The sequence below is a fragment of the Mandrillus leucophaeus genome, unplaced genomic scaffold (assembly GCF_000951045.1).
Source record: "Mandrillus leucophaeus isolate KB7577 unplaced genomic scaffold, Mleu.le_1.0 Scaffold587, whole genome shotgun sequence".
NCBI classification, from domain to species: domain Eukaryota; kingdom Metazoa; phylum Chordata; class Mammalia; order Primates; family Cercopithecidae; genus Mandrillus; species Mandrillus leucophaeus.
The window spans coordinates 469,990-493,532 of record NW_012106330.1 but is presented as its reverse complement, the minus strand read 5'-3'; the positions used below and the strand labels follow the sequence as shown (position 1 = coordinate 493,532).

The window sequence follows — 23,543 nt, the reverse complement described above, 5'->3', positions numbered from 1 at the left end:
AGGGGAGGGGAGGGGAGGGGAGGGAGTAAGGAAGGAAACCCTGTTATGCACTATTATTATTCCAGTACCCATTTTACCAGTAAAGAAACTCAGGTATGGAGAAAGAAGATCTTGGTGGCTCAAGATCACAGAATAGATTTGAACTCAACTCTAACCGAGCCCAGAGCCAGAGGTTTTCCCACTGTGCTAAATAACACACCAGAATAAATATTTTAAACCAAAGCATTCGTGGGTGTAGATGGTGTTGAGTTTTGGGATATCTCAAACACTCCAAGGTTTCCTATGCAAACTATTTATGTTTTCTTATTTTAAAACTGCTGATACTTAGAAGCAATATAGTCTCTTCCTTTCTCTTTCACTTAACATTCAAATAACCAGATTATTGCCTTTGGAGAGGCCTCCTATATCTAATAAATATTAAATACACGTTTTTAAAACAAGAAAGTTGCCTAACCCAAAGTTCCATCTCTGACAAGGGTTCACTGCTGGTTTGCAGCACTAACTCCTGTATGTCTGGTCAACACATGGATCTAGAAGCAACAGATTATATCAGAGGCAGAGGCTCTAGGAACGAAGCAGTCTAAGAAGAATGTCATATTTTTGTTAGGCAATGTTTTTCCTTCAGATAAATATAACCAAGAACAACACAATCTTTACTTTTTAAATAATATTTAAAGATGATAAAATTCTCACGGAAACATCTAAGCATTGAGTGGATAGAACAGACTCTTATTTCCCCCTGAGTAGCTAGAACAGTCTCTCATGTGAGCACCTAAACACCTATTTAGATCATTTAAATGCCATACACGTCAAAACACTCCAACCTCACACTTCCTTTGAAGTCACGACAATCAGTTTTTTCTTAGTGTCATTTTTTAGCTTTGCTACGGCACTTCACTTTTGACAAGTGTTTTATAATTATTTCTACTCTTAGTTAACTCGTAGTTATTCATTTGCATGCAGTTAACTTTCCCAAGGAAATACAGATTTTTTGGCAAAAATGAACCTGCCCATAACCAAGAGGTTCATACATCAGAATTGCAGATAATTGTGTACCCACAGGACAAATAAGGTCGATAGGCAGGTAGGTAGGTAGGTAGACAGACAGACAGACATAAGAAACTAATTCCAAGAACCAGTAACATTCTTGTATTCTTGTCTTGCTGGAATTATCAGTCACATCCCTATGTTGCCAATAAGAACATGAACAAATGAGAGACTGGTATTCACATGTGAATTAATATTGATGGAGGAGTAAGTGACTGTGGCAGACACTGCTAGTTATCAGCCAGTGCCCGTTCTCTTTTTTCCTTTAAGTAATAGAATCCCCCACTGCCCATCTAGACAGTATATTGCCCAGCCTCCCTTCCAGTCAGAAGTAGTAACATGAAGTTCAGGCCAATGGAGTGTGAACAGAAGTGTTGTGTGTAGCTGCTGAGTCACCTACTTAATGATAAAGCTCCTTGCCATGGACCTCCTCTGCCCTCTTCCCTTTGGCTGAGAAATGTCAATAATTAACACAGCTACCCTGGATGTCTAAAATGGAAGCCACATGTTCAACATGGCAGAGCTGACTCACCAGCCCAGATCCTCAAACGACCTCACAGGACAGAGCCACTGCATTTCTGGGTCTCTGTTACAGCAATTTAGCCTGTATCACAACTAATGGAGTAAACAAATAAGGAGGGAAAAACATATATAAACACACACACAAACCCATACACTACGAGACTGGTTTGACTAGCTCTTGATAACAAGGGTAGGTAATGATTAAGACGAATTTTAACGGAAAGTAGCTGGAAACATGACAGAAATGATTCTAGATTAAAGTAAGAACAAACTTCTAACTAAATACAAATAGAACGTCCTATAAAATATATTTTATACCATTACAAATGTAAAACAACTTCAAATAAATTAACAATTCTCTACTGAAGTTGAGACGCTCATAGAGCATAAAACAAATGCACCAGTGTCCAAGATTTCCTATCATGTTGATGGTAGGCCTGAGCCTGTAAGCTCCCAGAAGGCAGGAATAATATCTTGTTCATTTTTGTATCCTCTCCCTTCTTCCTATCTCGACTCTAATATGTTGGTAAGCACCAACATCTTAGAATCATTTAAGGATTAAAAACAAATGCATGCTCTTCAGAATTCATTGCTGTTACCTTCATCACAATAATCCTCAACTTCTGCCATTTTCTGGTTTTGAGAAACACAAGCATATTTTTTAATATTTAGAGCTATTGTAGAATCTGTAAAAACTTAGAGCTACAGAACATTAATATTTTTAGATGTAGAATTAACAAACATTTATTCAACATTGAGTTTATGCCTGGCTCTGTGTTTGCTTCCACATAATACTTAAAGTTAACATCATCACCTCCATTTTTTAAAATGAAGAAACGAAGATACAGATTAAAGTGATCTGCCCAAAATTATATAGCTAGTACACAGCAAAACTTAGACTGGAATTCAGGCTTCCTGCGTTACAGTTTAGTTCTGTTTCTTTTTGTTTTGAAACAGAGTCCCGCTGTGGCCCAGGCTGGAGTGCACTGGTGCGATCTCGGCTCACTGCAAGCTCCGCCTCCCGGTTCACGCCATTCTCCTGCCTCAGCCTCCTGAGTAGCTGAGACTACAGGCGCCTGCCACCATGCTCGGCTAATTTTTTGTATTTTTAGTAGAGATGGGGTTTCACCGTGTTAGCCAGGATGGTCTCGATCTCCTGACCTTGTAATTTACCTGCCTCGGTCTCCCTGGGATTACAGGTATGAGCCACCAGGCCCGGCCAGTTCTGTTTCTGAGAGGTCTATTCCATTGCCTCATCCTTTTATGATACATTTCTATATATCAAATATTAGACCAAACAACAACAAAACACACACAAACAAAACACCTGCCAGCATAGTAATGGCTGCTATGTACTGATGAACAGGAAAATATAGAACAGGATCAGGAAGGACTACAGGTAAACATATCAGAGTAATTCCTCTGAATAAAAATAGGAAAACTTTCCAAGATGAAGATGAGCAACTGGATAGCACCATTAACATTTACATCTTATCCACTTTTGAAAATTATTACTTAATTCAACATAAATTCTTCACTATTGGTCTAACCAGAACCTATTTGGATTCAAAGACACCAACAAATATGATAAGAATACATATGGCAAGGTAAAGAAGTATCCAGCTATATATTTAGGACCACAAGTGGTTGAATTAATTGCACATCTTCCCATAAAACTTCACACTTTCTTAAGGAGAGATTCCATGTGCTCAGTTTAAGACCCCTTGATCTGAAAAGGTCCAGGGGGAAGAAAGTTAGCAAGTTTCGAATCTCCAGTTTGTTGTTTTGTTTGCTTATTATTTGTTATTGAAATTGGCTGTACTTAAAGCTAAAGAAAGTTAGGGAGAAATGAGACTGAGACAACCAATGCAATGAGTTATTTATGAAATTCTTGGCCCTGATAATGGAAACATAACCGCATCTAAGAATTTCAGGTGCTAAGTAATTAACAACTTGGTCTCACGTCTCTGAGATTAAACTTCTCACTGCCCAGATAGGAAAATTTCATGTGAGACCACAGGCAAGGCTTCCTAAAGGAAATTAGAGTTGGAGATGTTAAAATCCACGATTCCCAGTAGTGTCATGACATGGCTTATAGCAGTGACTTTCAGCCTTTCCTAACAAAAAACATGACTCTAATCAAGAAGGAATCCCATACCCTTTACCCACTCATGTGCTAAGGGCAATTTTGCCTTTCACAGAAGAGAGCTTTAAGAGTTTTAAATAAACACAATAAAGTATTCCCAGTAGTGAGTTAAATGCAATATTACAGGCCTTCCTCCAACTGTATACTTAAATAAGGGTGGGGCTAGGAAAGAAATGTAGGGAAATAGCTGGATCACATGGAAAGACCTATGTGGGAGGCGCTTTGTTTGATGGACCCAGCAAGCACAAAGTCCCCTCCCATCAGGGTATCTAGAGCACACCCTTGATTCTTAGTGCTTCTGATGAAGTTTCTGCTTCAATGGGACAACGGCTTTCTATCAAAGAGTGTCATAACATCTTATAAAAGACTGTCATAACACAGAACCCTTCTAATTGGTGTGGAGAGCTCTGCAAGAGCACAGTAGTTGTAAGCCATAGCATCACCTCTCTTTAGGGAGAGGGAACAAAATTTAATACACAGGGCGACAGAGAGATAATTAATTGCCTTCTTGGCAACCTACCACTCTACTGCCAATGGGATCACTGTGACAAGTTATGAAATTCAAGTCAAAATATTTAACTCAGCCACTTACTCAAGTGGTAGACCCAATTTTAGGCACCCCACAGTTAGGGTGCTCATAAAGAAAAGTCTTCTCTTCATTATTCTGCAGTAGCACATGTAACTGTTGGCATCTATGGGTGTTCTGTTGCCTCTATGAAGGATATATCTGTCTGTAAAGTACACTCATATATTTCTTTCAGTGTAAGGAAGGAATGAGGAATACAGAGAATTATAATAAGCTGAATAGTTCCAGGAAAAATGCAAGAACTAGATCAAAAATGAGAAAAGATTAGTACTGAAAGTCTTCAAAAATAACCTGATACAAAGTGGTCCAATCAAAAGGGTGTAAGAGGATGAATTAGCCAGTTTTCCCAAAAGAAATGCTCATTACACCAACTGGATCCACAGCTCCTGGAAGATGATAGGTCACCCTAATAAAGTCTAAGGATGTGAATTATACAACCAAGGCAGGAAATTCTGTGACCTAAGATTCAAGGGTCAGAGCAGAGGACAGGAGGCCCTGGGGAATGAGTTGGAAGTAGGAAAGGGGAGGAAGGAAGAAAGAAAGTTGTGTCTCTGTATTGATTAAGCCAGGGTCTTCACCTCCTCACTGGGTCAAGGCTGACAGAGCCAGGTTACAGGATTTCTTTTTTTTGAGAGGTAACATCTCCCTAATGAGAATATACAGAAAGTATTTCCTGCTATGTTTTAAGATTCGCAAACAATAAAATACACTTATTTTGAGTACACAGTTTGATACGTTTAGATAAATGTATACATCCATGTAATCATCACCACAGTCAAGATATATAACATTCCCATCATTCCAAAAGTTTCCTCAAGCCCTCTACAGTACCACCCCCAACCCCTAGGCAACCACTCATCTACCTTCTATTACCGTCAATCATTGCCTCTTATTGATTTCCATATAAGTGAAGTTCTGCTTTATATACTCTTTTTATGCCTATCTTTTGTTAAGAAAAATTTTTATATTAATTTGTACTGTTTATAGCAGTAGTTCACTCCTCTGTATTGCTTCGTAGAGTTTCACTGCATGAATACACTATATTTATCCATTTACCTGCTGATGGACACTTCAATTGTTTTCAGATTTTGCTTCCAGCTTTTTGGCCATTATGAATAGTTACTATGAACATTTGTACACACATCTTTGTGTGGACATGTTTTTATTTCACTCGCCTAGCAGTGGATTGCTGAATTGTATGGCAAAAAAAAAAGTGAATATTTTAACTTCATAAGAAACTGCCAAGCCATTTCCAAAGTGGCTGAATCATTCTACATTCCCACCAGTGATGTGTGAGAGTTCCCTCACTTCACATCCTCGTCAGCACTCAATATTGTCTGTCTTTAATTTTAGCCATTATAGTGTACGTATGGTAGTACCTCATCAATGGTTTAATTTGCATTTTCCTGATTAATAATGTTGAGCATCTTTTTATATGCTTAGTGACCATGCATATATCTTCTTTTGCTGAAGTGTCTGTTAAAATCTCTTATTTTTTAAATTGAGTTGGTTCTTGCTATGTTGGCTTCAATGTTTTTCTAAGAATGACAGCACTTCTCATCAATTTGATTTAGAGCTAGTAATTTGAGGCTCTCTAATGGCACTGCCAGGCTAAAAAATTGCTAGCCAAAGTTCAAGTGAAAGGGTCAAAAATGGATGGAATGCATAAATCAGATCATATCACTCTCCTGCTGAAAAATCTGCCAATGGCTTTCCATGGTAATTAAAATAAAATCCAAACTCTTTATCTTGGTCCCTAAAGCCCCATGTGATTTGACCTCTGCATCCCTCTCCTACTTCATCTCTTGCCATCTCCCCTCACTCACCATGCTCCTGACACCTGCCTTTCTTTTTGTCCCTTAAACACATGTATTTGCTCCTGACGTTATCCCCTCTGCCTGGAATTCTACTCATGGAGAGTTTGATGTGCTGCCTCCTTCTAATGATTCAGTCTCAACTTTAACAACAGGGCTTCGCCACCTAATCCTGATAAACAGCACCCCTCAGTTCCTCTGTATGTTAGCATTTGTCACTACCTGCTATTATTTTATATTTTTATATGTGTTTATTGTCTGTTTCTTCCCAATATAATTCAGGCTTTACGAATACAGAAACTTTGCCTGGGTCATTGATTCATCTCTGGAACCTGTAAGTGATGCCAAGAATACAATATCAGCTCACTCTGGCTATTTTTTTAGGATAGTTGGTTCTCTTCCTTCTCAGCTGTTTCTCCCAACAAAAGTTCCCAGCCTCTAGCATCAGAGTAGCCTTTGCTGGAGTCATAGAAACCATCACTAGAGTATACAACAAATGGATTCAATTTGAAGGCATCATCACCTCCCTCAGTCAATCACAGGTAAGAGCAATTTGACTTGTAAGATGAGATGAGTAAGAGAAAGGAGGGTAGCTTTCCACCACAGGAGGGAAAAAGGACATTTCAGGTATTATTTTATAGACAATAAGTCTCTTTTTTTGGGTGGCCTCGAGTTTCTGGGGCATTATCTCTTCTCATTGTGGCAAAAGCTTTCAGTGTTCACAATGTTTTGATTGTTTCCTCTGAACCTCTTCAGTGGTGGAAAGCTTCAGCTTGCTTTCCAGGCCAGGTTCCCATCTGTCACTTGTAACCCTCATTTTTATTTCTTCTAATTCGTGATCTGATCACTTCGATCCTTTGTAAAATACTTTAAACTCCATTTATTTTAATTCAAATTGGAAATGTAGAGCAAATATGGTGTTTTGGTTTTGGTTTTGGTTTCAGTTTTTTCTCCCGTCCCTCTGGGTTTCCCATCTTTTTCTCCTGGTCACTTAAAAATACGATAGATTAAATAGGTTGATTGATAGAGACAGAGAGAAAGACATCCATATATTATTTGTGTTGTTGTTTGAGAGCATCTTTCAAGGCCCTCATGGCTGGTGACCACACAGAACCACTTTCCTATTTCCTAAGTGTTATTTTTCCAATGCCAAATCTGGAAAGCACACATTCTCTGTCCATGTCCCAACTAATGAACCAAGTTTCCTCTGCTTCCAATTATTATAATCTCTATAAAGCCACAGGCCTTCTCTTCATGTGTTTAGTAACTAATCAAAAATAAAAATTAAATAAAAACCATTCCCAAGTTTTGAGTCAACTTTATATATACAACACTTCCTAAATTACATGAAAGCCTTTTCCTTTAAGCTCTCCCTCTGTAGAATTCATTTGTGAATTTAATTATTCATTTTGTTTTATTTATATTTTTTAGATGGAGTCTCGCTCTGTCGCCCAGACTGGAGTGCAATGGCACTATCTCAGTTCACTGCAACCTCCGCCTCCTGGGTTCAAGCAATTCTACCTCAACCTCCAAGTAGCTGTGATTACAGGCATGCACCACCACACTGGCTAATTTTTGTATTTTTAGTAGAGACGGGGTTTCACCATGTTGGCCAGGCTGGTCTCAAACTCCTGAGCTCAAGTGTTCCACCTGCCTCGGCCTCCCAAAGTGCTGGGATCACAGGCGTGAGCCACTGCACTTGGCCTATTCATCAATTTTATAAGTAGTTAGTGAAAACCTAGCATATGCCAGATGCTGGGTATAGGTAGGAGGGGGAGGCTAACACATTCAAGAAACAGTATACAGCTGCCACTTCTAAATGCTTTTGTTCTTAATGATGTACTAAATAATTACACATTGTATGTTGTATTAGAGTTTTCCACAAAAACAGAAGCAATAGGATGTGTATATAGAGAGAGATTTAAGGAACTGGCTTGCATGATGGAGGAGGCTGGCAAGTCCAAATTCTGCAGGGTCGGCCAGCAGGCTGGAGACTGCACATGTTGGTTAGCCATTTAGAGATCCTCTTTTACGAAGTGCCTGCTCAAGTCTTTTGCCCATTTTTCTATTGGGTTACTTTTTCATCAGTTTGGATGGGCTCTTTATAAATTTTGGATTTGAGTTTTTTTGTAGGGTATGTATTAGTATTTTGCGAATATCTTCTCCCACTCTTTGGCTTGCTTTTTCAGCCTCTTTGTGTTGCCTTTTGCTGAACAAAAGTTCTTAATTTTAACTTAGTCATATTTATCTATCTTTTCCTTTAGCTTTAGTGCATTTTAAGTCCTGTTTTTTAAATCCTTGCACTCTCAAGGTCATGAAGATATTCTTCTTTGTTTTCTTCTAGAAGTTTTATTTTTTACTTCTTGCAGACGTTTAATTTTCACATTTATAACTATAATCAACCTGAAATTGACATTTCCATATGATATGAGGTACTTATTATAAAGTAAAACATAGATGCAGAAAATATCATGAGGCAAATGTATAGCTTAATGAATTATTATGAGTCAAACACCACCCACGTCAAGAAATGGAACTTAACACATGCACTCATGTTCATTGCAGCACTATTCACAATATCAAAGACATGGACTCAACCTAGCTGCCCATCAACCGTGAATTGGATGAAGAACACGTGGTACATATACATCATGGAATACTATGAAACCACAAAATGAATGAAATCATGTCCTTTGTAGCAACGTGGATGCAGCTGGAGGCCATTATCCCAAGCAAATAAACAGAGGAACAGAAGACCAAATACCACATGTTCTCACTTACAAAAAGAAGCAACAATACATACTGGGAACTACTGGGTGGGGAGGGAAGAAAGGGGACAAGTGTTGAAAAACTAACTGTTGGGCAGTGTGCTCACTACCTGGATGACAGGATCAACTGTACCCCAAACCTCAGCATAATGCAATATACCCAGGTAACAAACCTGCACATGTATCCCCTGAATCTAAAATAAAGATTGAAATTGTTGGAAGGAAGGAAGGAAGGAAGGAAGGAAGGAAGGAAAGAATTTTTAGAAGAGACTGTTATGTTGCAATTAAAATTATGTTTATGAAGAGCGGGGAAAAAAAAAAAGAAATAGAACTTTGCCTGCCAGTACTGGAGCTCCTCCAGGTGCCCCTTCCCAATTTCAATCCTCTCCGAGAACCTGACTACTGAATGCTGTCAGAATTCTCCCATATTGTGCCAAAATGGCCAGGAGTTTATACCTCACCTCATTCCATCATTGCATGTGGGCTGCCCTGGGAAGGTATGATCCCAGGAAGGCAGCTCTCTGCAACTGAGACAGCTCCTGAAGTAGCTAACAGATCCTTGCAGCTAGGCAGCAAGCCTTCCCTGGGTGGCACATCTCCATCCCTCACACACCATGTCACCTAGTTTTGGTATAAATACTGTCTACTGCAACTTTATTTGAAATCACACTGAACCTACATAGATAAATTTGGAAGAATTTACATCTTTACAATATTTAGTTTTCCAGGCCAGGTATGGTGGCTCATGCCTATAATCCTAGCACTTTGGGAGGCCAAGGTGGGTGGATCACTTGAGATCTGGAGTTCGAGACCAGCCTAACATGGTGAAACCTCATCTCTACTAAAAACAAAATATTGCTGGGCGTAATAGCGGGCGCCTCTGTAATCGTAGCTACTTGGGAGTCTGAGGCTTGAGAAACACTTGAACCTTGGGGGCAGAGGTTGCAGTGAGCCAAGATTGAGCCACTGCATTCCAGCCTCGGTGACAGAGCAAGACTCTCTGACTCATCAAAAAAAAAAAAAAATTACTTTTCCAATACATAAAAATGGCATGTCTCTTCACTTAGTTTTATAGTTTTTATAATGTTTTATAGAGAAGACTTACACATCTTTTGCTAGATTTTTCTTCTAGTTATCTAATGTTTTTGATGATATTGTGTTATTTTAAAAACTTTATTTTCCAATTGTTTACTGCGTTTTATATTGACATCATATATAAGGTCCTTTCTAGATTCACTCATTACTTCTAACAGTTTTTCTGCAGATTTGTTTGGATTTTCTACACACATAATCATGCCATTTGCAAATAATGAAAGATTTATGTTGGTTTATTTATTTTTATTTATTTTTAATTTTTATAACTTTTATTTTATTTGCCTTTTTCTCTGTCGAGGATTCCCAGAAAGTGTTGAATCGTAATGATGAAAGCAGTCTGTCTCATTCCTGATATCAAAGAGAAAGCTTTCAATATTTCACCAATATGTATGAAGTTGCTATAGGGTTTTTTTTGTTTTTTTTTTTTTGTTTTTTTTTTTTTTTTGAGATGGCGTCTAGCTCTGTTGTCTAGGCTGGAGTGCAGTAGCATGATCTCAGGTCACTGCAACCCCCACCTCCCAAGTTCAAGTGATTCTCCTCCTGCCTCAGCCTCCCGAGTAGCTGGGACCACAGGTGTGCACCACCACACCTCGCTAATTTTTTGTCTTTTGAAGACATATATTTTCAGATTAAAGAAGTTACTTCTATTCCTAAGTTTTCTTAACAATCATTGAATTTTGTCAAATGTTTGTTCTGTATCTTCTAAAATAATCATATTTTTTCTTTATTCTTTCATGTTATAAGTTACCTTAATATTTTTAATATTAAAGCAACTTTGGTGTAAAAGTAACTTGATTGAGATATAGATATTGTTTTATAAATCAATAGATTTGATTTGCAAATGTTTTATTTAGAATTTTTGCATCTTACTTCACAGAAAGATTGGGTGTACTTTCTTACAATGTCTTTGTTACGTTTGGGTATGAAGGTTATGTTGGCCTTATAAAACACGTTAAGAATAATTACTTTTTTTCTACTCTCTGGGATAATTTAAGAATGATGCTTTTTTAAATGAAGGTTTGAGCATCTAGGCTTAGAGATTTCCATTTGGGAAGATATTCAACTTATTTTAATGGCTATAAGACTACTCAGATTTTCCATATCTTGTTGTATTATTTTTGCTAAGCTGTTATTTTCCAGCACTTAGTCCATTTTATCTACATCTTCAAAATTATTCACATAAAGTTCTTTGTAAATCATCTTATTTTCTTATTAATTTTGTAGAATCTGCAGTGATGTCCCCTTTTTCATTTCTGATATTAATTATTTTGTGCCTTCACTCTTTCTTTCTCTGATCAGTCTTGCTAGAAGCTTATCAATTTGTTAGTCTTTTCAAATAATCAAATTTGGCATTTTTATTCTATTGTATGTTTGTTTTTTACTTCTTTAATTTCTGTTTTCATCTTCATTTTTTTCCTTTTTTTTACATTCTCTGGGCCCAATTTTCTGTAGCATTTCTAATTTCTTTAAAATGAATACTTTGATCATGACTTTTTCAGTGAAATAATGTAAGCATTTTAAGGCTAAAACTTTTCCTTTCTGCATGGTTTTAGTTATATTCTACAATAAGTTGTGCTATATCATATTTTCATTATCATTCAGTTGAAAATATTTTCTAGTTTTCATTGTACTGTCTTTTTTGACCCTTGTGTAATTAAGTAGTGTATTTCCAAAGATTTGGGCATTTTGTTGTTATCGCTCTCTTGTTATCTAGCTTAACTGCACTGAGGCCTAAGAACATATCTGTAAATTTTTTTCTTGTCAAGTGTGTCAAGAAATGCTATATGGCTCTGCATATGCTCCGCAGTTGCTGGTTACAGTATTCTATCTGTGGACAACATTGATTTTGTTAGTTTCATTAATCATATTAATAAATCTTCTATATACTTAGAGTTTTGTGAGGTTCGTCTTTTAGTTCTATCAATTACTGATGGACATGTTTTGGAGTTTCTCACTATGATTCTGGAGTTTCTCACTATGATTCTATTTCTCATTTAGTTCTAAAAATTTTGCTTCCTATATTTGGGACCTAGGTTATTAGATGCACACAATTTTATAATCACTTTATTTGAGGGTTCTTTGACCCTTTATCATTTTAAAATGTCTTTTTTTCATTGATAGTAATGTTTGTTTTTGGTTGATATCAGAATAACTCCTTTTGCTTAGGTTTTCTATGGTATTTGTTTTATTTATTTATTTATTTATTTATTTATTTATTTTTATTTACTTTGAGACGGCGTCTCGCTCTGTTGCCCAGGCTGGAGTGCAATGGTACGACCTCGGCTCACTGCAACCTCTGCCTCCCAGTTCAAGCAATTCTGCCTCAGCCTCCCAAGTAGCTGGGACTCCAGGCATGTGACACTATGCTTGGCTAATTTTTGTATTTTTAGTAGAGACAGGGTTTCACCATGTTGGCCAGGATGGTCTTGATCTCTTGATCTTGTGATCTGCCCGCTTCAGCCTCCCAAAGTGCTGGGATTACAGGCATGAGCCACCATGCCCAGCCTTCTTTTAACTTTCAATCCTCCTTTGTATTTACATTCAAGATGTATCTCTTCTAAGTATAATATAATTGGGCAGAGTTCATTTTTAATATGGTTTGGCAACTTTTCTTTTTAAATTGGAGAATTTAGTCTATTAATATTGAATGTACTTGCAGATAAATTTGGGTTTATATTTACCAACTTGTTTGTTTTCCTGTTTTACTTACCATTTCTTCAACTTGTTTTATGTTACTTTTTCTCTTCTTCTTGTCTTTAATGAATTACGTATATTGTTGTTCCATCTTCCCCTCTATTAACTTGTTAATTATATATTATTTTACTATTCTTTTAGTTGTTACCCTCCTTGATAGCATGCATTCTTGACTTTTTTTTTTTAGAGTACAAACTAATTATTTTATTATTCCCCAGACAATGTTAGGGTCCTTAGCATACTTTAACTCCATTTCCCCCCGACCACCACCTTCTTTATTATTTTCATTGTACACACATTTTAAACCTCATGAGCCCTTTGTTTGTTTATATAGCAAACATTCATTTATATTTGTTCTATTTGCCTCTTCAACTACTCTTCATTTATTCCTGTGCTTCTGTGTTTCTATCTGGAATCATTTTGCTTTTACCTAAAGACCTCCCTCTGGTACTTTATTTTTAGTAAAGCCTGTTTGTGAACAATTCTCTCAGGTTTTTGTCTGGAAATATTTTCATTCCACCTTCTCTTTGAAGGATACTTTTGCTGAGTAAAGAATTCTAGGTTGGCAGTTACTTTCTTCCAGTTGTCCTGGAGATTCTGAAGGCTACCTAATAACTTTAGCTAATTTTAGGCAGAAGGTAATTTATTAAAATGTGTTTTGTTGTTTGCAACTAGGAACTTTGATGACTACAGAGTTGAAAATCACTAGTCAGGTGTCCCATAATAATTGATGAGTTAATAATAATAATGATGAGTTGTAATTACACTTTTATCACATACAAATGTCTTATACATACTAAACTCTGCTTCTGAGTTTCGTATTACATTTTACTTATTATTCTTGCTATGGAAACAAGCTGTTATTTATTTTTAATTTATAATACATTAAATATCTAATAATATATTCTCACTTTGCTGCTTTTCTTTTTCAAAATTTTACTCATATATTCCCATCATTTTTTTCTTTCAGGTAATCTTAAGAATCATTCTACAAAGTTAGAAACAAAATCCTAAATGTTATTAGGATTTTGATACGAAAGTGCCATATTTATAAATTAATTTACACTAAATTTACAATATGTCTTTACTCCAGGAACATGTTGGCTTCTGAGTTATAGAAGTTGCATGTCTCTGAGAAGACGTGTGTGTGTGTGTGTGTATGCGTGTGTGTAGCCTGTACATTGCATCTTATTTTTGTTCATAAGTATAGAAGCTTTTATAGATATAAATGAAGTAGTTTTCAAAATGTTTGCTAACTGTTTGGCATACAGGAAAGTCACCATGCAGAATGCTCTAGTTATAATCATTTTTCCTTAATCCTTTTGACTTTTCAAGGCACACAATTCTATAATCAGAAAATAGGGACAATTTTACCTTTAATTTCCCAAGATTCGTGCTTCTTTTTAAACTAAACTTTAGACAACTTAAAGGAAAATGTTAAACATTGTGAAACATGGTATAATCCTACAATGTAATATTATTCAGCCATAAAAAATAATGAAGTGCTGATAAATACTACAATCATGGATGAACCTTGCAAACATTAAGTGAAAGAAGCCAGTCACAAAAGACCAAATATTGTATGATTACTTTTATACTGAAATCCAGAATAAAGAAATGTATGGAGACAGAAAATAGATTAATGGTTGCTTAAGGGTGGGGGAGAGGGAGGAATGTGGCAGGGGAGGGAGGTGGGATGGAAGGTTACAAAGCTTCTTTTTGAGGTGATGTCTAAAATTGATTGTGGTTGCACATTATCCATGAATGTATGGTATGTGAACTAGATATCAATATACCTCAAAAAAATAAGAGCTGTCTACAGAATGAGAGAAAATTTTTGCAAACTACACACTATCTAGCATCTAGAAGGACCTTAAACAAATTTACAAGAAAAAAAAAAAACATTAAAAAGTGGGCAAAGGACATGAACAGACACTTTTCAAAAGAAGATATACATGTAGCCAACAAGCATATGAAAAAAAGCTCAACATCACTGATCATTAGAGAAATACAAATCAAAACCACAATGAGATAGTATTTTACAACAGTCCAAATGGCTATTATTAAAAAGTCAAAAAATAACATGTGCTGGCAAGGTTGCAGAGAAAAGGGAACGCTTATACACTGTCAGTGGGAGTGTAAATTAGTTCGACTATTGTGGAGATAGTGTAGCTACTCCTCGAAGACCTAAAACTGGAACTACAATTTGACCCAGCAATCCCATTACTGGGTATACACCCAAAGGAATATAAATCTTTGTATCATAAAGACATATGCACATGTATGTTCGTTGCAGCACTATTCATAATAGCAAAGACGTAGAATCAACCTAAGTTGATTATCCTTAGCAAAATAATGCAGGAACAGAAAACCAAATACTGCATGTTCTCACTTATAAGAGCTAAATAATGAGAACACAGGGACATATAGATGGAAACAACACACACTGGGGCCTACTGGAGGGTGAAGGGTGGGAGGAGGGAGAGGATCAGGAAAAATAACTAATGGGTACTATGCTTAATACCTGGGTGATGAAATAATCTGTACAGCAAACCCCCACGACATGAGTTTACCTATACAACAAACCTGCACATGTACCCCTGAACTTAAGAAGAAGAGTTGGGATAACCTGAATCTTTGGCTTGTCCCTGACTTTTAAAAAGCTAGAATTTCAGTTACGTACGATTTTGGTTATAGGTTTTATATAGCCAATCATTTTGCTCTAAGGCCTCATTCACAAAAGTTTGTGCTTTGATCTATATGGTAAGGAGACAGGAACACTGAAAACTGCATCTTCCAGACACTCTTCCGACTAGCTTCCAGTATGTTCTGCCAATGGAAGGCACTGGGAGAAGACTGGAAGACTGGAGGATGGAAGAAGCCATCCTCTTCCTATTTCTGGTTTCTGATGGTATATCTGATAGTGGCAGAAGCTGCAAGGACAGTCTAAACTTGATGTAGCGGCGACAGTAATACCAAAAGCAGTGGTAGCCAACAGTAGCAGCAACAGTGGGATGGCAGCTGAGGTTCCTGGATTCTGTCCAGCAGCTGACTCTTAAAGCAGGAGCCTCTGCGGCATGATGCCCTGACTGCTGGAAACCCGTGCCTTGAATACTAGTTGTTGACAGCAGTTACTTTTTTCAGTAAACTTGTCTTCCTCCAGTCCTAGTTTAGGATCCCCCATAAAAGCAGAGCCTGATATAGGGACATTAGTACAGTAATGTACTTGAAGTGAGGGAGTGGAGAGATGAGACAGAGACAGAGGAAAAGACAATAAAGGGTACATTGATGAGCTATTACTACTGAGGGTAACTGGGGCTCCATTCCCCTTGGGGATCCTCAGAGGAACTGTGTACCATGCATACCGGAATGCCTCCTTATTGAGTTTTAACCCCGGTGGCTGATAGTTCTCTTTGGGGACACTAAATCCCCCGCACTCCTGGGCTGCTCCCGCATGCAGGCTGAGCAAGCTCCCCGGGCTTGGGGAAGTCTGAGACAGAAGAAATAACAGACTGGCTGTGGTGAAGTCAGAACCCACCCTTGCCCCATGGGATGTGGGCAGGGCACCAAGGCATCTTTGTATGGAAGTTTTATATGTTGTTTTCTTTGAGCATCAGAGTGATTATAAAATGCATTGTGAAGCTCTGAAATATTTAAAATAGTATCTCCTTCATTGAAGTTTTAAGGAATCGGTTTGTAAAACTATGAATCCAGTGCTTTTCTGGAGGTAGATCTTTGTTGACTTTTTACATTTCAAGATGTGCCTTCTTTTGCTGCATTTAAATCAACTACAGAAATAGGATGTGATTAGTTGGAACCCGAATAATTGACCAGATAACTAGAGGTTGTAAAACCTGCAATTATTTTTGCACCAACCTAATAAAAAGAAATCACAAAGCAAAATTTTCAACTGGGTTAGCTGCAGGCAGATATAGATCATAGACATAGATTTGGATTTTAAATATGCTCATCTCTATCAAGCAAAAGAATACGGAAAGAGTACCCAGAGATCCTGCCCACCAACAAGGCCATAAAGAGTGCCAAATTTATAATATTCACTGAGGATAACTGAATTAGTCATGCTTGGTATTTCTGATATAGGACATCAGGGCATATAGAATACTCTCTATATGAATAAATAGAGAAATATACCTGAGGAAAGAGATAGCAAAGGTAGAGGGATCCCTGGGGCACAAACAAAAGATACTTATAGTTAGAGAAAGTTCATTTTTTTCTTATTTTAAAAAACAAGTTATTTAAGATTTTGCATGAAATGTTTTGACTTTCCCTTCAGTGCAAAACCATTTTTCCCTCAAATGATTTACCTAATAGACATGAAGAACTGCTATCAAGGCTTTGCTCATGCAGTTATAACAGTGAGAAAATTATTTTACATCAGCTGCTGACAACTAGTCCCCCTCTCAGGGGCACATAATGAGAGAACTGTCAGGCAGATGAGTGTCCAGCGCGGAAATATTTAATTAATGAGCTCTTGTCTTGCCTCTAGGTAATTCTTCACAGTCCTAAGGATAGAGAGAGAGCACCCTCTGATCAATCCAGGGAATTAAAAAAACACACACATTCACTGCTGAAAGAATTTCAGTTTTCATTTTTTTTAAAATCCAAGTTACCTATAAAATTTCATGGACTTATTTTTTTTAACATGCTTAAACTTTTAAAGGAGGAGACTGCCATATGATCTAGACTTAGCATTTCATATTTTAGATCTTAGGTCTTTAAGGAAAAATATAAGAGAAAGCTACTATGAATTCATTTCCACTTTTAATAACTGTAATTTGATCATTTAAACGGCACTTCCATAGATTAGAAAACAGTAGCGCAATACATGGGAGATATTTATTCAGTGCATTCACAGTGTCTGCTGTGTGTTCTAGAGCCACAGATCCCTGTAATATATTTCCACAGTCCCCAATTTTGGAACCACCCCATACTTCAGACTGTAACAATGCCAGGCTGCTCTGGAATCCTGCTTTCTTGTATCAAGGCCTTTTGACTCTTTCCTGGAGAATCTTAACCTCTGGTCATGAGCTTGCATATTCCCTTTAAGAATAACATATAGCATCTTATTCCTAGAAAGAGCTTCTTCCCTCTGTTGTTGCTGTTCTACAACAAAAGACTGAGGCTTGAGGGCAGGTGGGGGAAGGGGGAACTGAGAAGGTGAGGTGGGGGTGCAGAGTGGAATTCAGGGAGGTGTCACACTAAAAGCCAGATCTCTGGGTTTCTAATGCAATGCTCCCACCTTTAAGTAAGCAGAGAAAGCATTAAAAGAGTGGCTGGGCCTAAGCGTCTCCAGGATTTTTCTATCACCATTATTCCCCTTGTCCACCAATCCACAACCCACAAAAAGTTATTTTACTCCTGGTGAGATTAATAGAGTATGTTTTTTTTTATTTGCACAAATTTGTGGGGTACATCAGACATTTTGTTACACATAATGGGTACTGAGTGACTCAGGGTATTTAGGGTGTCCGTCACCTGCGTACAATACATGTTTGTTAAGCATAATCATCCTACTCTGCTATCAAACATTGAATTTATTCCTTCTATCTTACTGTATGTTTGTGCCTTTTAGCCCACTTCTCTTCATAACAGCATATTTTAAAGATAGAATCCACCATAGTTGTAACTCCTGGAAACTGACTCTGGCTTCTTCTGGTATATTTTTAGTGTGTTTAAATCAAATTGTAATATCACTCTCGACTTCATCTAATATTCTAGAATTCCTAAAGATTACAGGTATCCATTTTTGTAATATTAATCAGTTATCTACTTAATGCATTTAGAATAATATAAGATCGTTCTATTTAAGTAAAGGCTAGGGATATTTAAATTAATTTTATAGGAGAACATTCTGAAGATTATTCTAAAAAACCATGAAGATGATCACCTGACATGACAATAAATTAACCCTGTGTAAAAATATTGGGGCAAAATGGAAGTTTATAATTTATTTAAAAAGAAAGTAAGAGAACATTATATCTTGTAAAGCATTAATGAAAGCCTCTTTAGCAAAATATGACTAAAGAATTCAGGCATATCATTCGCAACACAAAAATACTGCAGATCTTGTACCTACTACAAATGGCATCCAGGTGACCAAGGCTGGCGTTCCCAGAATGTCACTGTGGCTGGTGTCTGTTTTGACTGGTCAGCATCCATGCCATGCTAATTATTAAATATTTTAATATTATTCTTGCAAGTCTCCCCAAAATAACCTCAGTATCTGTTCTGTTCCCAATGGTCTTTAGCAACAGTTGCAAAGCACCCTCCTGCTACAGTAAAGAATTCTCCTTTATATCAAACCTAAATTACTTCTGTATTAGGCAGAACCCTTTTAATTGCAAGTAGCAGAAATGATACAAATTAGCTTGAGCATAAAGGGACTTTATTGGCTTGTGTTCCTGGATAGAGCTGGCCTCCAGAATTCAAAGTACATCATCTAGTCATCCTTGTTCTCTCTCCCCCTTCTCCTTTCCTCTTTCTGCAGCTCTCAATGAATTGACTTCCTTGCCTCCTCCTGAAGCCAGGCTTCTCCCAGGTGTATGAGTTGGGAGCAGGAGAACCAAATTCCAGATAGGAATCATATCTAGTCAAATCTGGATCACATGACAACCACTCCTATGCAGAAGGTAGAAGGAATGTGATATGGAAGGTACTGTCTTTGGCAACCCCACACCCAAGCAGGATGAGGAAGGGAAGGAGTCCTGCCACTCCCAGCAGGCCTCACATCAGCAGCATTAGTAGCTGGTGAGAAATGCAGAATCTGGAGCTGCATCGCAGACCCACCAAATCAGAATCCAGAGTTCAATGAGATCCCCAGCTGACTCCCATGCACTTTATAAATGGAGAAGGTTTTTCTCCTGGGAAAGGTGCCGTGAAGGATGACATCATTACAGAAAAGGGAAGGAGGAAAAAAACAGATGTTCACTCACACACAACTGTGATGCCACGCAATTTCCTTTTGCTTAGTCTTCAGTAAAAATGATGAACTAATTATTATTCTAAGTATCACAAACATCAATACTCATTTTAAAAAACAGGCCAGGTGCAGTGGCTCACCCCTGTAATCCCAGCACTTTGGAAGGCTGAAGCAGGCAGATAACTTTAGGCCAGGAGTTTGAGACCAGCCTGGCCAACATGACTTAAAATACAAAAATCTCTACTTAAAATACAAAAATTAGCTGGGCATGGTGATGCACGCCTATAGTCCCAGTTACTCAGGAGGCTGAGACATGAGAATCACTTCAACCCGGAAGGCAGAGTTGCAGTGAGCTGAGATCATGCCACTGCACTCCAGCCTGGGAGACAGAGTGAGACTCTGTCTCAAAAACATACAAAACATCTGTAGGTCTCCCTATAGTTTCTTGTTCTTTAAAATTCCTATTCTCCTTTATCAAGGCTAGCAGCTAACTTAGCTATTTTTAGTCTCACTTTTTATTTTAGAAATTATTTGCTATATAATGCCCAGGCACAGTGGCTCACACCTATAATCCCAGCACTTTGGGAGGCCAAGGCAGGTGGATCACTTGTGGCCAGGAGTTTGAGACCAGCCTGGCCAACATAGCGAAACCCCATCTCTACTAAAAATACAAAAATTAGCCAGGCATGGCAGCATGCACCTGTGGTCCCAGCTACTCAGGAGGCTGAGGCAGGAGAATCGCTTGAACCCAGGAGGTGGAGGTTGCAGTGGGCCCAGATTGCACCACTGCACTCTAGCCTGGCTGATGGAGTGAGACTCTGTCTCCAAAAAAAAAAAAAAAAAAAGAGAAAGAAAGAAATTATTTGCTATATAAGGATTGTTGTTAGGAGGAAATCAACACTATAACTGTTTGTTTCTGTCTTTGACCCTGGTTAAATTACTCTATATCCTGCCAGCATACCTGCTTGCTACTGATAGGGGTAGCACAACCTAGTAGTTATGAGCATGGATCCGAAGCTAGGGGCTGGTGTAAATCATGATCTGCCACTTACTAGCTACGTTTCTTACCTCTCTTACCTTGATTTCCTCATCTGTAAAAGGGGCTCGTCATAGTTGTGAGGAGAATTAAGTGAACTAACATTTGTGCCTGGTATGCAGTAAGCACTATGTATGTTTTTGAAACAAATAAACGTTGTTGGAGTGAAACCACCCAACATATCTCTAATGCTGTTTTGTGACTAATGGATTAAGTGAGCACTTTGAAAATATATATATTACTTGAGTGATTAAATTGCCAAGCTTCCCATTTCATTTACATCTTATTTCCATTTCTAGTGAATCACTCCTTCTAAGCACAAGGTTGTGAAAGGAAATCTTCTACACTAATAATAGCATTACAAGCTACTATAACCAAGGCTTACTTACATGATATCACCAAAGCTCCAATAAATTTCTCAATTTAAATATTAAAGTAAAAATCAGTCAATGATCTATTAGCTGGAAATATCTGGGGTGAAAGAGTGATTACCACTAAAAACTAGATGGAAGTCATTGTTGCTTTTAGAGCCTAGAGAAATGCAAAGATCTGTTATTCTAGGTAATTTACTTACTCTCTCTGCCTCCTTTATGGGCTGCTGGAAAAATTAAATGATTAATGTGTGAGAAGTGCTTCGAACAATGCCTGGCTCAAAGTAAGTAATCAGTAAATGCCAGTTCTTATGATCACAGATATTCCGAATATAGGTTGTGGCGATCAGGAGTTATGATGACCATGGCAGGTGGCAATGCCCCAAAGTGCGGAAGATGTCAATTCCTCTTCCACATCCCCAGTCAACACGCACATTCCTCTCCACAACCAAGAGAAGTGGGCATTAAAGAAAGGAAGGGCAAGAGGAAAGACAATTCTAAAAGATCACCAAGGTGGATGGTCTGAATTATCTGGACTAGTTCTGCTGTGATCTTAGCCAATTGACCCTCTGCCCTGATTTCCCTACCTGAAAAAAGAAGGCCAATGTATTAAGGGCTTTTTGATGCGTGGGTGAAAGAGGCTGTTAACACTCGAAAGTATTATAGATTAACAATCTTTCTAACCATTTTAAATATTAGCAAATGTTCCAGCTCACAAAGTGCCATGGTTTTAGTGGCCTGGAAAACGCTGCAATTTGTTCAAACATCAGTGGGTGTTATTTCTGGATGTTAATCAGTACCATTTACCTTGAGAACCTGGAAAATGTGTGGACTGTGCAAGTGCGCCATCTGCTGGTCCTGGAGACTCTGCGCCGCAGGGCAGGCAGGGATGCTTGTCCAATGAGGCCGGCACAGGAGCTCCTTGGAGAGCAGCAAACCAGCCAAAGCTGTTCCCACCACCTCAGGTCCTGGTGCTGAATTATCACAGTGAACACGTTGCTTTCCCAAAGGCAGATGATGTGTTTGAGAGGGTATGTGTGTGATCTTTAAATAGTGTTGTTCTTTGTGCTTACATTATCATCTAGGAACAAAAGATAATTTATTGCATCTCAGAAATGACACGACTCTGAGATAGCATCTATTTCAAATGCCTCATTTTACACGTGAGAAAAAAATGTGGTCCAAGAGTCAGACAACTTTCCCAAGTTACTCAGCCAATAGTGGCAGGACAGGATCCCCGAAGCTCCTGCCTGGACACTTACTCTCACTACCTTGGAGAAGGTGAAGGAGGGCAGAGGAATCTGCCAAAACGAAGAAAACTTCCCAGCCAGTGTCCTCGGTCACTGTATACATCTTACTGACATGGGCACTTTAGCCATAGTTTGCAAAGAGCTTTAACTTCTCTTTTTATACCCATATAAAAACTTTCACCTCTGGTTGTAGCCAAAAGCCAAAGCCCTTTTATGCCCTATTGCACTTATGAAAGGGGAAAAATACAAGTGAGGATACTTTATCTTGTGATTATTTTCACTTCCTGAAAAGCCAAAGATCTAGCAGTTTAATCACAAAGTCTGTCCTGTCATTCAGCAGCAGATGCCAACCTCTTCCCTGGCAGCCACCAGAATAGACACAAGAACCCAACAGGTCAGAAAGTCTACACTCTTATTTCTCTACCAGAGAGAAGTCTCTCTTACCTTATACAGGCCAACTATTGTTTTTTCATTGGTCTTAGTCTAATACTGACATATTTGCCTGGGTCACCTGCCAGTCAACCAGAAGCGCTCATTCAGCCGGGGTGTGGGTACAGAGAAACTCTAGTGCCATCCAACAGAGGGCAGTAGTGCACAGACACATAACCACCCTGCTCAGCTCTCTCCTATCAGAAAAAAAGGGGGTGGGGGGCACAGGTGCATATTCTTGCTGCTCTGACTGTGTTCTGAGAGTGGAGCCAAACATTTTTCAGACGCCAAAATCAATCTTAAAAGTCAATGATCTGACAAGGACAAATATTAATCACTAATTCCTGTTTCCCCCACTTCACGATGCTCAGCTTCGTACTCTGCCCCTGAGCCTCCCAAACCAAAGTTCTTTTACCACGTGACAGAGACACAAGCCTTGGATCCATCTGAAAACAAGGCTGACAAGTTTCTCACCACCTAGCAACACAAAAAACTCTAAACACAATCCAAAGAATCCCCAAGGGAAACAGCTTCAAGAATCTTGAAAATCATACCTATTTTTGTTTGTAATGTGTGAAATTATTACAAGTATGTTCACCAAGAGGACTATTGATGGATGACTCACAATTTAGCTAAATTCAATGAACCACACACTGTGCCTATCCCAGTAGGTGACTCATGCATTTTTTATTTCAAGTATCAAGTGTTTGCCAAAAACAGTATTTAAAAAAAGTAATGAAAATTGTTCTGAAAGAGCTTATGAATAGGGTAGGACTACCCACCGACAGCCTCATTTGTGCTCTGACCACTTACATGGGATTTGGTGGGTCTGCTAGAGCAGTGCT

General features: G+C 38.1%; 1 long non-coding RNA gene across 1 annotated transcript in view; it reads right to left on the bottom strand.

Moving 5' to 3' along the window:
- Positions 1–22,089, bottom strand: part of LOC105553207 — an 87,809-nt gene extending 65,720 nt beyond the window's left edge. The window contains exon 1 of the long non-coding RNA XR_001008119.1: positions 21,827–22,089. This is a non-coding gene — a long non-coding RNA (uncharacterized LOC105553207). The remainder of the gene's footprint in view (positions 1–21,826) is intronic.
- Between the last annotated feature and the right edge of the window lie 1,454 nt (positions 22,090–23,543).